This window comes from Nuphar pumila, chromosome 4 (genome assembly GCF_984573655.1).
Source record: "Nuphar pumila chromosome 4, dmNupPumi1.hap1.1, whole genome shotgun sequence".
NCBI classification, from domain to species: domain Eukaryota; kingdom Viridiplantae; phylum Streptophyta; class Magnoliopsida; order Nymphaeales; family Nymphaeaceae; genus Nuphar; species Nuphar pumila.
The window spans coordinates 128,665,237-128,680,697 of record NC_143252.1 but is presented as its reverse complement, the minus strand read 5'-3'; the positions used below and the strand labels follow the sequence as shown (position 1 = coordinate 128,680,697).

General features: G+C 38.9%; 1 pseudogene; it reads left to right on the top strand.

The window, feature by feature from the left end:
• Positions 1-12,289: 12,289 nt before the first annotated feature.
• LOC149841012 (pentatricopeptide repeat-containing protein At4g21065 pseudogene) lies at positions 12,290-14,565 on the top strand (annotated as a pseudogene).
• Positions 14,566-15,461: the final 896 nt, after the last annotated feature.

The following is a 15,461-nucleotide window of genomic DNA, read 5'->3' as shown; positions in this document are numbered from 1 at the left end:
ATCAAATGTCGTGGCTCCAAAAGAGCATTAATGTTCAAGTTGACCGGCAGTGCTTGGTCAATTTCTCTATAGGAAATACCTACTTTGACCAGGTTTGGTATGATGTGCTTCCTATAGATGCAAGCCATTTGATTTTAGGAAGGCCCTAGCAGTATGATTGAAATATCCTACATAATGGTAAGACCAACGTTTATTCCTTCACTTTTGAGGGCAGAAAGATAAAGTTTCTTCCTTCTAAAGATCTACCACCGTTATCTCCAGCCTCATCATCCGTGGTACAATCCACTATTACATCTTCATCTTCATCTGTTATCCCCATTTCTCCTCATGCTTCCCTTAAGATTGCAACATCTCAGATAAAAGGGTCTAGTGCGTTCATCACCAGACATGAACTTCAGGATCAACCAAAATCTAATACTGTCATGAAGGAATCTCTAGCAGACCCTTCTTCTAGAGTCTGTGGTGATCCAATATTTTTTGAGGCCAATAATAAAAATGAAGAGGAACCCATCCTCGATAGAGAGTCTGATGAGTTGTCTGACATTTCTTCCCTTTCTGACATAGAAAATCGTAAAGAACTGTCTCATATCATTTTTGACAACCCCTTATTCATTGAGAATCCTGAAGGTTGTCTATTCTTGTGTGAAGATAAATTCATCTTTGATAATCCACTCTATGAAGATATTGATAAAAATATCCAAGATGAAGAAGCATTTGTGTGTGAGGATGTCGTCAATGACTTCACACGTCATTAATAACCCCATCTTTGAGCAAAACATAAGAAATGAAAAGATGGATTCTAATGTGGAGGATCATCAAGAAATGTGTGACAATAAGCGCTTAGAAGTTGAAACTTCTCCTGTTGAATTGATCGAGAATTTAGATACTCATTGTAGTCTTGAAAATGAGTCCAACACATTAGGACTAGAATGCATAAGAGCCCCAAAAACTTTTTGTGTCCATCAAAAATTTGCTTATAATCTTGCTTATACCTCATTGATCAATTCTAATAGTAAGTTTGCTCTATTGTTATATTGTGTTACTTGTGAATTGTCTTGTAATTGCCAATAATTTTATGCCAAATTTGATATATTGAATAGCACAATACATAGACAATTGTTATCTGCGGCTCATCCGAATTTTGTTACAATCAGTAGAGCTTTGATGCAAGGTAAAGTTATTAAATACAATGTCTTAGATGCTTTTGTGCCTCAATCATATTATTTTGAATTACATTTTCCAAAGCATATTGAATCGCATTGCATAAATTATTACTCTCATTTTTATATAAAGTTAACTACCTTGCTTAGTTTATTTCTTATCCCTATGGACAAATACTACGTTGATTTTATTTTAAATTTGTGCAGGGATTATGGAGTTTTGCATGACAAAGACAAGGCCCTGAGGATGAAGCCTTTTGACCCAGGGGGAATGATGCAGAGCATCCAGATGAGCAGAGCACTGAAGACAAGTTTGATCCAAATCCAACTCTCCAGACCAGATCTGGGACATGTTACTCGAGGTGATCTAGACTCATTCAGGACTACTCTAGTCTAATTGGATCCATGGCATAACCTGTGTCCATAAATAGTTCCATTTTGATGTTTTGATTCCATTTTGCATGTTGGAATCATATTAGACTTTTTCCCATATTAAAATATTTTTTTAGGCGCCGGATTCTATGGATTCAGATAGTTCTAGTGCCCTGTAGAATTTTTTTTTGGTACTAGAGGGTGTATAGGGATCCAGGGTAGTTTTATTTTTTTATCGTATTTATTTTAATGCATGTTTTGTTTGTGGGTCCAGTTCATTGGGTGTTTGTATCTTGCCCAAGATCCAAACCCATTTTGACCCATGGGTGTCGCCACTTAGGGTGGACACCCATAGCCTTGGTTTGAATTCTAATTTGACTCAAAGTCAAATTAACTGTTGAAAAGGCTTTTGTGATCATCGCAAAATTTTTTTTTCTCTCGTAATACTCTCTTTCTTTCTCTTCCTTTCCTACCTCTATGTCCTCCTTTTGAAGGGAGAAAAATAGAAGTCGGAAAATGAAGAGAGAAGAGAAAAGAAGGGAAGAGAAGAGGAACTCTTTTGCGGGTCTCACTTGACCTTAATTTTTAAAAATATTTTGAAATAACTCGCCTCCGTTTTTGAAATATCTGCGGGAAAACTGGGAGACAGGATCCGCTCGTCGGTACGAGGTTCGACCGTTCCTGGCGCCTTTACCAGGGGTAATCGAACCAAGGGTCGAATTTTATGCCTTTTACTTTGTAAAGAATTTATCTAAGTTTTATCCTAAGTCTAAATGCACAATGAATCATGCTTGTGCAATATGCAAAGATGTATGCTCTTTTTGAAAATATTTTGAAGAATTTCCAAGTGAAATTGATAAAGTGAAGAAATGATTCCTAACTTAGAACTTAAGATTAAAGTTCTAAGTTTTTAGAATAATCAAGAGCTTGGGAAGATAAATCTAGATCTGGAAAGAGATGGTTTTTTGAAGTTTTTGAGAGAGAAGAAGAAAGAATTTCTCTAAGTCATAAATGGACTTTGAGTCAGAAATAGAAATGAAAATTGAATCAGTAGGAAATATAGATTTGGGAAATTTGAACGAAATTTGAGAAATGGAATTGATTTAAAAGTTGGATTTTCAAGATGAAATCCGAATCCAATATCTAGATTCTGAATAGAGTTCAAAAGTTGGATTTTGAATTCAGGATCTGAAATGGGAACTTGATTTGAAATCAGGAATGAAATGGAATTGGTTCAAATGAATTGGAACCCAGAAGGAATTTGGATTTTGAAATTTTGAATGGAATTGAATTTAAGATTTGGAATCCAAGATGGTATTTGGATCTGAAATCTAAGATCCAAGATAGGGTTGGACTCTGGATCCTAAGATGGAATTGGATCTGAAGTCTGAGATCAAAATAGAATTGGATTCTGGATCCTAGGATGGATTCGGATCTGAAGTCTGAGATCCAATGTAGGATTGGGTTCTGGATCCTAGAATGGATTTGGATCCGAAGTCTAAGATCCAAAGGAGAATTGGGTTCTGGATCCTAGAATGAATTTTTTTTGGATCTGTGATCTGAGATCCAAGGTGAATTGGGTTCTGGATCCTAAGAATTGGAATTTGGATCTGAATCTGAGACCCAAAGTGGGGTTGGATTCTGGATCCTAAGAATTGGAATTCGGATCCGAATCTGAAATCCAATGGTAGAATGAGGATCTGGATCCTAAGAGAAATTTGGATCTATGATTGGAGATCCAAAGTGGAATAAGGATTTGGATCCTAAAAGGAAATTTGGAGTTAAATCCAAAAGATGAATCAAGAATTTCTAAGTTTAATTTGAACTTAAAAAAAATGAAATTTAGAACTTGAATATACAGATGAATTTCAAAGTCAAATTAAACCTTGAATTTCTGAATTTGGAATTTAGAAGATGAATCGAGAGTCTCAAAGTTAAAATTGAACTTTGAGTTTTGATTAGAGTTTTGAATATAAAGTGAATTTGGAATTTCAAAGTCAAATTGAACTTTGAAATCCGATTTGAATTTGAATAAAAATGACTTTGGAATCTCAAAGTTAAATTAAACTTTGAGATTGAAAATAAAATTGAATTTTGAAAATGAAAGGATGAATTGGATTTTATAAGAATTGAAGATAGATTGAGGAAGATGTTTACATCACTTGGAATTTTTGAAAAAGGAATTTTGAAAATATGATGCAGTTCTATCCTAAATGATGAATGATTTTGAAGAATTTTGAATTTAGACTTTGAAAAGCTATTTCATTCTTTAAATGAATTGAAATAAGATTGAAAATATAATACATCCTTGACTATGGTCATTGAATGTATTATATAATAATCTATATTTAAATTCTAGTGAAGAATGAAACACATTTTGTGCTTTTATAGAATTTAGAATAGAATTAACCCTCAATATACCCTGACTATGGCCATTGGTATATATATTGAATTAATTTTAGATTAAATTCTGATAAAAGAAGAAAATATTTAAGAAAATATGATGAATTTTGAAAATGGATCCAGTGTTATTTTGTAAGAGATAAAAATGCTAAGTTTTGTCCACACCCTGACTATGGCCATTGATGTGGATCATCAACTTAGTATTTATTATCTCTTACGAAATGGTGCATGTGCCATTCGTGTTTTACCATTGTGAGAATTTGAGAAATAAAGACAAAAATGCATGAAAAAAAAACAACAATTCATGACATTTACCATGCTCATTCATTCTACCTAAAGCAGGAAATGTAAATTCTCATTGATGATCTAATTATTACATTATGGATATGACTTCTGAAGGGATGGAAAATATCTAACTTGAAAAAGAGAAATCTATAATCCTGAAAAACAGGGTTAACAATTTATGACATTTGCAAGGCATAGAAGAAAATCATGTTGAAAGTGATATACACATGATCACGATTAATGAAAGGATGCCTATGCTATGTATAATATGTGATGTAGGTGATGGATATTAAAATATGCATGTGATATGCTAAACTGGTGTATATTATGGTACGCATGGTAATGCTAAAGCATATTAGGCAAATACAAAGGACTAAATGCATGCTAAGGCTGGTGTTAACATATGTTACAACATGTTGAAACTGCTAATGTGTATGCTTGATGGGAAAACATTAAGAAAATGTTAAAGACTGATAAAATATCTACTATGATGGTCAGCAATCAAAAGGGGATTGAAAATTACTTTTCCACAGTAAGCACAACAAGATTCAGATGTATCAAGCAGCCCACTCAGCTTGCAAGACCTTACTGGAGGATGATGACACTGGTTATCAGAGTTACTCAAGCTGTTGGGCAATACACAGATGAGAGGACGCCGGATATGATAGTGAGGTTATTCCTTGGCTAAACTTCGAGTGAGAGAAGGGAAGTGCGGCTATGCGATCTTGTTGCAGGGGTCAGCTCCCAAGGGAAGAAGGGATGCGTGAAAATAGATGGATTCCAATGGCCCCCCCTGTTTTGATTTCAACAGCTTCTCACTAATTTCAAGAATGTTTGAATGAAGCGTATTCTTGCTGCAGATCCGGAAGGAAGAGGTTTTTAGTAGCCTGGTGTGTGGAGGGCTTGAATCTCCTTCGAACAGCTCCAGATGAGATACTTCGAGGGGTCACCTTTTGGCTCTTGCAGGAGAGATCCTTAGGTAGAGAAATGGGAAATGAAAGAGAGGATGCTCGTAAAGAGTTGTTGGAAAAAGAAATCTGATGCCCCTCAAGGAGATGGGGTGTCTCTTCTTAAAGAGAGGCCGGATGGTTCGAGAATGGAGGCTGTTAAGGATCGAAGGTTGAGGAGAGGGGAGGCTGTTGGAAGATCAACGGTGGAGAGAGAAGGAAAGAGGTGCGGGAGAAATCCGTTAAAGCTTTTTCCTTTTTTCAAAAAGATGGTCCTCTTTTTAGGAAATTTTTATAAAATGGTTTTGAAAATGAGGTTTCTGGTAAAAATGGCTTCAAAAGCTTGAAAATCATCCGTTTTCTTTGTAGCTCTTCTCGATTTTTTTGGTTTTTATGTTATTTTTCTATTTTTTTGTATTTTTAGAATAAAATCCTAGAGCTTTACGAGAAATAAAAGATTCAAAACTAATTTTTTGTGTTTTTGGTAGAATATTTACAAAAGGGAATTTTTCTCAGCTATTTTGAGAAAATTTCTTAAAAAAAAATGGGTTTATGTCTGAATTTTTGAGACATATTCGAGGTTTACAACCTCGAACTGAGAAATATAGGGCCGAGGATTCAACAGAGGGCCGAATGAGCCGCCCGAGCCTTTCAAAATCATTTTTTGGTATTTTTGCGATTTTATTTTGGAAATCGGACAACGAGGCTCAGATTTGGATTTAAAATACTGAGTTCAGACCCAGAGTTGAATTTGAATATGTCAATGTGGAATCTAATCCAGAAATCTAAAGAAATAACTTGATTTTCTCAGAAAACGGGTTTAGGGGCAAAAGGGTCATTTTTATAAGACTTTGAAAATTTTGGGGTGTTCACAGCTTTTAATGCCCTGTGCTAAATATGGCTTAGTCAAGCATTGGGAGAGCCCTAACTTGGGAAAGGGTTTTCTCTCTTTATGAGACCCCTTCCCCATGATTGATAAATGCTATGGGGGGGGGGGGTGTGTGTCCAGCAGTAAAGGTTTGTTCATCTTTAAAAAAAAATATGGAAATGGTGAGAAGGGAAACGTGAGTGTGTGTTGATTCAACAAGGATAGCTCTTATGCTCTTGTGTGAGATCGTGGGTTGAACAAGGAAAAAATCTTGTTGATATTGTTGTGTGTCCGAGAAGGCTGAGGCATGTTTGCTGTTGGAAATGTGAGGGCAGCTGTGCGTGAGCTTTGGCTGCTTTCATGGAAGTGTTGGAGTGTTCTTTGATCTTGTGCTGCAAACAAGATAACACTTTTCTAAACTTGTTACCTTTATCTAGTGATCTTTGCATATTTGTTACCATCGGTTGTTAGAGTCCTTGTTCAAGGTTGTGAGCCTATTGCCAAAGTGTTAATGAAATTGTTCATATGATTCTGATTGTTCAGAAACTCGATGTATGTTTGGGTTTTGCGGAAACTCATTTTTCTGATAAGGAAATCGTTTCTGCTTTCATGTCTGTCTGACACAGACCCAGTGTTTTTACCATATCTTTCTAGATACTGGTCCAAATCGAGTGATCTTTGGCTTGTTAAAAAGCTGAGATCCTCTCCTTCAAGTTTTCTGTTTACTGTTTTTTCTTAATCATCTGCGATAGGCCGTGAAAATTCTTAGCACATTTCTGACATCTGGACAAGATCAGAGTTTTGTCTGGTGTTTTGCATCCCAGCTATTGTTTCGTGTTTTCATCATATCTCATTATCTGTTACATGAAAATTTGTGAGCCATAACTTGTTGGAAAGCTAACATCTGGCTCTACAAGTTTTTATGTTTAGCATTTTGGCTGATTTGATTTCGTTTGGCATCGAAATCCATTGGCAAAGTTACTCTGTTGCATGTGGTCTAAGTTAGACTCTGTTATTTGAAGTTTCTAACAAAGATTCATATTTCTATCATAACATGATCACCTTAACATTGTTTGTTGATTCGATTGAAGTTCTAGATTTGTTATATCTTGAAGCATATGTTTTATGTTTTGATGTTTTGCTTAATCATCCATCTACTGCTCCAAAAATTAGTTGATTTATTGCATGATTAATCACCAAATCAATTTTCTGAGTATCGATCTTCTGAAAATACTACAGAGTAAATTAGTCATAACTTTTAGTAGATATTGCCAAAATTTACAAATCTTGATTCGTTAAAAAGACAATAGAATTTTGTTGACTTTGTTTGTTTTAAGTTTTTCCAAACTAAGTCGTCAGAGGGATAAAAAATCCTCTCATAGCAGTCAGATTGGTCACTTATCTGTACCGGATGTCCTGTCCATCCACCCCATAGAATCTATCATAACTCTGCCTACGCAGATCCGAATCCAATGTTGTTGGATCCATTGAAAAGGTATGTGCATTGCACAACTTTCCTGTGTTAGCCACCTCTATCGAAACAGAGTACTCAAGCTTTGAATCACGGATTGTTTGAGTCTTATTTGGACTCACCTGCTTAACTTAGCTTTTGTGCATGGTGATCCATTTGGATCTCGAGTCGTAGATCGGCTATTGCGCTGAGTCCGCCATCATTTTAGTATCAAAGCCTTATAATAGGATTTGCATTATCTTGTGTGGGTTACTTTAACTAAAGAAAGATTGTCAAATGATATGCATGATAAATTAACACCCAAGTGGATTGGTTCCCGTAAAATTACTAAAGTTATTAATGATAATGCTTACAGGGTGAAGCTGCCATCCCATTTCAAGACTTTGAACGTGTTCAATGTCAAACATTTGGAGTGGTACCATTGTGATACACTTGACGAGGACCCAACTCCATAGACAAAGCCTTTTCAATCTGGGGTGGATGATGTATAACATCTGTATCACCATCGCATTGAAGATGGGTTGGATGCTAATCCAACTCTCCAGATGGTACCCTAGAAGATCCAATTCAAATCTTGACTATTCAGGTCCAAATGGATCTTAGGGGTAAATCTATCATTATGTATATCGCATTTTCTCGGATTTTTGACTTCTATCTTCTTAGAAAATACAATTTATGTTATGATTTCATTTTTGTGAATGTTAGAATCATTCTTGTATTTTTTTATTTTTTATTTTTTTAGGTGCCAGATTCGATGGATTCAGATAGTTCTGGTGTCCGTTAAGATTTATTTTGGGCACTAGAAGGTGTATGAGGATAATTTGGTAGATTTTATATTTGTTGCATTTTTTATTTTGGATCTAAACTCAATTATTTTGAGATCCAATTTGCAAGTATTGGATCTTGCGAAAGATCCAATACCTTAAAGATGAATCCATATTGGTGCCCTTGGGGCTGGACCAATATGGATCTCTTTTAAATCATCTTGACCAACTCCGAAAGTCATGAAAGGGGAGTTATGAGGCTCCAACAAAATCGTGAAATGAGTTAAGAGCTTTTTGAAAAAAAATAGTGTAGCCCCTTAAAAACGTGTTTTACTGTTAAAAGATGAAGTCAAGGCTTTTTACAAATGGTGCTACTGCATTGGCCACATTGGAGGTGGCCTTCGAACCCTCCTCTTCACGTTAACTCATCATGGGCTGAGTTTTAAGAGCTCTGAAAAATTTGTGCAAAGGGTCTTTCTTGTTTCTTTTGAAAAGATTGGTGAAGTATCAACAATGGTGAAAGCGCCCTAATCGTCTCCTACCTTGGGTGAGTTCTTCTAAAGTTTTGCAACAACCAGACCTTGGTGTAGATAGTAACTGCTGTTGTGGAGTGAAAGTGTCACTGTTTTGAGCCCCCACCCTGAACGTGTGAACCTTGTTGTTCAAGTCCTTGCTACCACTCTGTGTGTGCTGGAACCTAGTTGTTGTCCTTAGTCCAAGAGCTCTGTGACTATTGGTGTGACTTGTTGCTGCATTACACGTTGTTGAGGAGATATTTTTTGAAGAAATTACTAGATGTGGGGTGTTGTTGCTGTGACCAATCTGTCCCAGCCTTCGTAGTCATCTCCTTTGAGCTGTTGTCCATTGCCATTCGCCCTTTTGACTAATTGTGTCATTGCTAGATGCAGTTTGTTGGTGTTGACGTGAACTCTTGAAGTCGACTTAAACCATTTAGCTTTTGTCTGCAAATCAGGTTTGATGAACCTGCTTCAGTTTATTATAATCTGTTCCTCTCTTGTTTGAAGAAAAAACATTTTCTAAGTATTGTTTCTTGTTTAGAAAATCCTGGTTAGATAGATTTTGGTTATGGTGTGTTTGATATTCCTTGCATAGACTAACGTGGAAGGGAGAATCACATTGTATAATCCACCATTAAAGTGTTTGTCTGTGCATGTGGAACTGTAAACCTTAAAAAAATTAAAAGTAGCCTAAATCATTTGATGCTTGAAAAAGTATATGAATGCATATTTACAAAAGTCAGTTGTCATTGTTTGAATCATAATTCTCTGTTTCGGTATCAAATCCATACATGTAATAGCTCGTTGAAAAGCTATCGCACACGCCGACAAGTTTCATGTTCGATTTATTTTATGATTCTGAGATATATTCTAGCAAAAAAACCCTGAATAGAGTGAACAGTCCCGCGGGTGACTGTTCAGGACTGTACCAATCTGACCCATTGATCGAGTCATATCTGAGTCATACGACTTCAGATCAATCTGATTTTTGTTTTCCTGGACCCGTAACCAAATTCTCTAAAACTTTTGTGTACGGGGTTTTGATAGATTCTTTAAGAATCAGCCTCGTTCTGGTCTGTCCAAACCGGGCTATTCTAGAAGTACCTGATTTTAAAACCAGTCCACTGTCCTGGATTCAGACTTGTTTCTTGACCTCTGGTGGTTAGAAAATTGCAAGCTTGGATTTGTTGGAAAGTCAAAACTGTGTCCTACAACTCTTGTGTTGTCACCTTTAGCCAGTTAAGTGCATAACTGGGTAAAAATGACCTCGGACTGAATCTTATCAGAACCTAGTTTACCTATCTTTAGCTTCTGTACGTGAAGATCTAATTGGATCTTGGATCGTAGATCGACCGACTGTTGGATCCACATCACTTATGGTCTGGGACTTGATGACCATGATTTTGTTGACACTACTTATCCCAACTAAAAAATGTTCAGGGGTACAAGAACCAAAAAACTCAAAAAGTTAAATCTTTATACGTGCTACCCAGTTGGTAGTGCATAGGGGGCTAGGACGGCATTGTGACGACGATGACAATGAGCTGACCGAACAATGACCTTCATTGTATGCATCATCTTCTTTTTCCTGTCGTGCATAGGCTGCCTCCATTATTGCCAATCTTTGCGTAAGTGTGTTCAGCTGTCTCTGCAACTTGCAGTTGTGCTGCTTCAGGTCACGCTCATCTCCCTCATCATCCCAATCCATATGCGCTCCCCATCTGCACCTACCTCTCGGCATTGGGGTGATGTTCGGACCATGCCGGATTATGGAACTTGACAACCTGTGCCCTGATACCAAACTGACTAAGCCTGAGTAGGGGTGTGACCTAGGACATGCCTAAAATCACGCATAAACAAGTAAACACTACTTTATTTAGAAAACAGGAAAGTAGGAGTTCAAAGTGTCAATCAAGCAATGTTTAAGCATGCATTTATTCATGATAAATCAGAGAGGAAAATATTAATGGACAATACAAATGATTTAGCTCAAATGTAGATCCAAACAAGTTCAGTTGAGTCGTTGGGATGTTTCACAAAACAGTTGGTGGGCGTCCTAAAAAAAAGCTTTAGAACATAATTTTGGCCTAAAATTCCAGCACGTAAAAGTCATGAAACACAGTGTTCCCTGTCCTAAGAAATATATCTAACAGTTCAATTGAAGCAGAAACTCAGATTTCACTTAAATCACTTGAGAGCCTAACAACGTACAACAACCAACGCGTAACAACTCGTGAACATAAACCTATCCTAAACAACTACTATCAGTTCAGTCAAGCAACCATTGAGATCGATTCAACTAAAGATTAACAGAGAACAACAAAATAACATGGATGAATCAACCTAAGTTCTCAACAACTCATAATAGTCTAATAAAACGAAAATAGCAACAGATAGAAAGGGGGGGCGGCCAAGACCGGAGATGACGTCCTTAGCTCCAGCGACTGTAGCACTGGCCAAGAGAAGGGCCTTATGCTCCTTAGCTCCAACACAACTAACAAAAAGAATACCCAAGGTCAACTGCCGGTCGTCTTTCCAATGAAAGCTTCATGAAGCCTCCATACTCACGATTTCTCAAAGAGAAATTCCTCCAAAACGAAAGCAAGCTCATCTCACGATGTTCCTATTTGCTGATATAGGGAAGAGAACGACGCTCAAGTCCTCCAATAGAGATGATTTGGGTCCAACAGTTAGAAATTGACCAAATCAACTTGTTTTGGATCCAATGATGGATTTGAGTGCCCAATGAGTCCAATCAAAGTCTTGCTCAACATTCTAAAACTAAAAATAAAAAATCTACCTTGACAAACCCATACACCCTTTAATAGTCTAGATCAAAAAGTGCCCACGCAAAATCTAGAAAAAATAAAATGCAGGAATTTTCTGTTATAAAAAATCTCAAAATGCAACAATATTATCTAGATGCTCAAAGAATAAATTTTTGAGCAACACAATTCCAAACATGAACAAAATAAAATTTGGAAGTGAAGGAAAATCCAGAATTGATGTCTGGTCCCTCTAAGCCTGTTTCAAGCCAGGTGTGAGCTTGGCTTGTGTGCTTTGGCTCTGTTGTATTTCTTTTCTGACCTGGTTCCTAGCAAATCGTCCTTCGGATGCACTGCATCAAAGAGACAGAGAAAGAGAGAACAAAACAGAGAGTGTTGTCTTCACCCAAATTCAACAGACAGTGTTGTATCTCCTATGTTGGCGTGCTCATCCATGGCTCGATAGGGGTCTCTCTCTTGGTGGTGGCGCTGGCCATGTGGGTCGTCGTAGAACTACTGATGGTGGTGAGGAGTAGGAAGCATATGAGTAGGAAAGGGGCAGAAAGGCCTGGTGTTGGGGGTTGCTTAGGGGGCTCTAGAGGTTGCTGGCTCAGAGGGGAGGGCGATGAAGTTGATGGCTGAGAGAGAGAGAGGTTGGAAAAGGGGCTCGCTGGTAGCCAGAAAACAGTTATAAGACCAGTCGTCGGAGAGGTTCCCAACATCAGAGAGAGGAGCAATGTGGGGGAGTGGAGTGGGAGGAGGGGGTGGGGTGAGAGGTGAAGGTGTCGGGGGTACCACGATGCATTTTGTTTGCTTCGATCCATTCCACGATGTTCCGTGGGTAGGGGCAGAACACCGCGGGACGCATCGTCTGCAGTGTCCTCGTGCCAGCGTTTGCGTGGGCGTGCGGGTGCCCCCTTAATGGGCAATTCAGATGGATTTTGATAACATTGAGACGAACCCTAACCGATAACAAGGGATCCCACTGTGGGATGGCAGAAAAAGATAAGTGCTATCATAATAAGTTATTTGCGAATGGTAATAATGCAATGGTGCCATTTCAGAAAATTTGAAAAAACTCCTTTTTTAGCAGTTTCTTATTTCTTTTTTGTGACACACATCATCGGAGGCCTATCGTTACTACATTCAAACTCATCCTGGCGGTCGCTAAATGGTTTTCCTCTCAGAGGTGCGCTTGTTTAGACTTGCTGTTTGATTGATAACGAGCTGCCTGAGTATGTTTAACCAGATTTTAGATGCACCTCCCGGCTCCGGTGACGGGTAGGCTCATACCCCCAAACGGTTGTACGAATCCGTTTGTTTGCCTTTTGAGTACAGGTAGAGAGCATCAGAGCCCTTTCAGGTTTCAGCCGAACGGTTCCGATATGCGCATACACCTCCAAAACCAATGACGCAAAACTGAAGCTTAGGTTGGGAATCATAATGAGAGCAAAGCTTTGTATGAATTGGGTGCTCAACTGCTTGGCCGATTTGGTTAGGTCACAATTGCCCATACCTTGTCACTCGTCACTCGTCACTCGTTCTGCTCTCCACAACCCTGCAGGGTCTCCAGCAACATTGTTCAAGATGCTACCTAGGAGTAGAGAAGATGATGACAGCAAACAGTTGGAGGAGAGGTTGATCCATCTCTTCAGGTGCTGCACCGACATGAAGGGCGTGAACATGGTGCATGCTCAAGTGTTGAAGACGGGGCTCCATCAGAATGTGTTCGTGGTGAGCAAGCTCATTCTGTTCTGTTGTGTGGAAGCACCAGCAGCAGCGATGGACTATGCCCTCTCTGTGTTCAATCAGATGGAAAACCCAGATGGGTTTATTTGGAATACCATGATAAGAGGTTTGGGAAGAACCAAAAACCCGATGGAAGCCATTCTTCTCTACCAAAGGATGCAGGAAGCTTCGGAATCATCGCCCGATAACTTCACCTTTTCTTTCCTGCTTAAGATATGTGGGCAGCTGCCATTGCTTGCACTGGGCGGGCAGATCCACTCCGCCTGTGTGAAGCATGGTTTGGATGCCCATCCCTTCGTTAGAAACACTCTTGTTCACATGTACGCTATGAGTAAGCGCATCGAAGATGCACGGCAAGTGTTTGATGAAGTGCCCCAACCAGACTTGATATCTTGGAATACCATCATTGACGGCTGCGTGCACTGCGGTTCGCCAGATGAAGCCCTGATATTGTTTCAGAGAATGCGGGAGATGGGCGTGATGCCGGACGAAGCCACGTTGGTTGTCATTCTCTCGGCTTGTGCTAATCTGGGTGCTCTGGATTATGGCAGATTGGTTCATTCCTATGTATCTTTGTGCGGACACGACTTTTCCATTTCCATCAGGAACTCCCTAGTTGATATGTATGCCAAATGCGGGAAGATCCAGGATGCACGCCACATCTTTGATAGAATGCCCGAGAAAAACCAAGTGTCTTGGAATGCCATGATACAAGGGCTTGCCATTCATGGCCATGCAAGGGAAGCCTTAAAAGTCTTCTTACAGATGGAGAGTATTGGGACAACTGCACCAAACGACGTCACGTTTCTTGGTGTTCTCTGTGCTTGTAGCCATGCGGGTTTGGTGGACGAAGGGAAGAAGCATTTTAATGACATGATAATGACCTATGGAATAAGACCGAGTGTCAAGCACTACGGATGCATGGTTGATCTGCTGGGAAGGGCAGGGCTTGTGGAGGAAGCCTATGAGCTTATAGAGAGAATGCCAGGAGAATATAGAAATGCAATCATATGGAGGACTCTGTTGGGTGCATGCCGGGTGCATGGGGAGCTCAAATATGCAGAACGTGTGCGGAGGCAACTTCTTGATTTGGAGCCAGACCATAGTGGGGATTATGTGCTTCTTTCTAATATGTATGCAACGGAGGGTAGGTGGAAAGATGTTGTCAAAGTGAGGCAGGATATGAGGGACAGAGGAGTGCAAAAGCCAGAGCCTGGAAATAGCTCTATAGATTTGGCTCCTAAGCTTGAATGCTGCATGTAACTCCATTTCTCAATAAGATTCATTTCATCTTGATCCTAATTGGGATCAGATATACGTGATTCACATCATTTGTTTATTACATCTAATGGGGGCATACGAACAAGCGAAAAATAAGACATCTTATTGCACCTGTTAATATAGGTATGGCCTGTGAAAGGTCATCTCCGGATCTCTAATTACCAAGTTTCCTCCTCTATGGCCTTTATTTTAAAAAATAAATTTTATAAAGTGTACATATATATCTGATCCCCTCTTCAAAATTATCGGCCTGCATTTCTTAAACAGAATTCCTAGAGAATAACTGGCTTAATTCGATTGCCTTTCACATTTTTTGACAGTGAATCAATCTGTCTAACCTCAGCTTGATTGTCAAAGGTAGGGGAAAGACGAGTCTGATATTGTAGCTTTTCATCTTAACCCTGTATCAAGTGCCCCACCATTACTAATATCATGTGCATACTCGGAAGAGGGACTGAAAGGTAGGTTCGGGTTCACAACAGATGAATATTGCAAATTGAGCCTAACGGACTCAAGAGAATCAAACTTGCAATTTTTTAATCGTGAGACGTGTGTACTGAACCTTGCTGGACAGGGTAGAGAAGAGGTTTCTCGTAGTTGCGGCTAGGGCAAAACAGTGAGAAACAATCGGATAGGTGTGGTTTGGATTTGGTAAGTGTTAGGGTTTCGGTCCAAAACTAAGGACCTGATTCAGGGTTTCTAAGGTGACCTAGGAACGTGTGTAATGGGATACCTGACAGGATGCAATTTTGAAATTCAGGTTCTAGAAAACTATTAAAGTCGTTATAAGGTTATGGAGAGGCTATAGAAGTACCTTGGAGGTATGTGGCAGGCTGGGAAGGAGTTTCCCATGTTATAGAACTCGGACACACAATCTG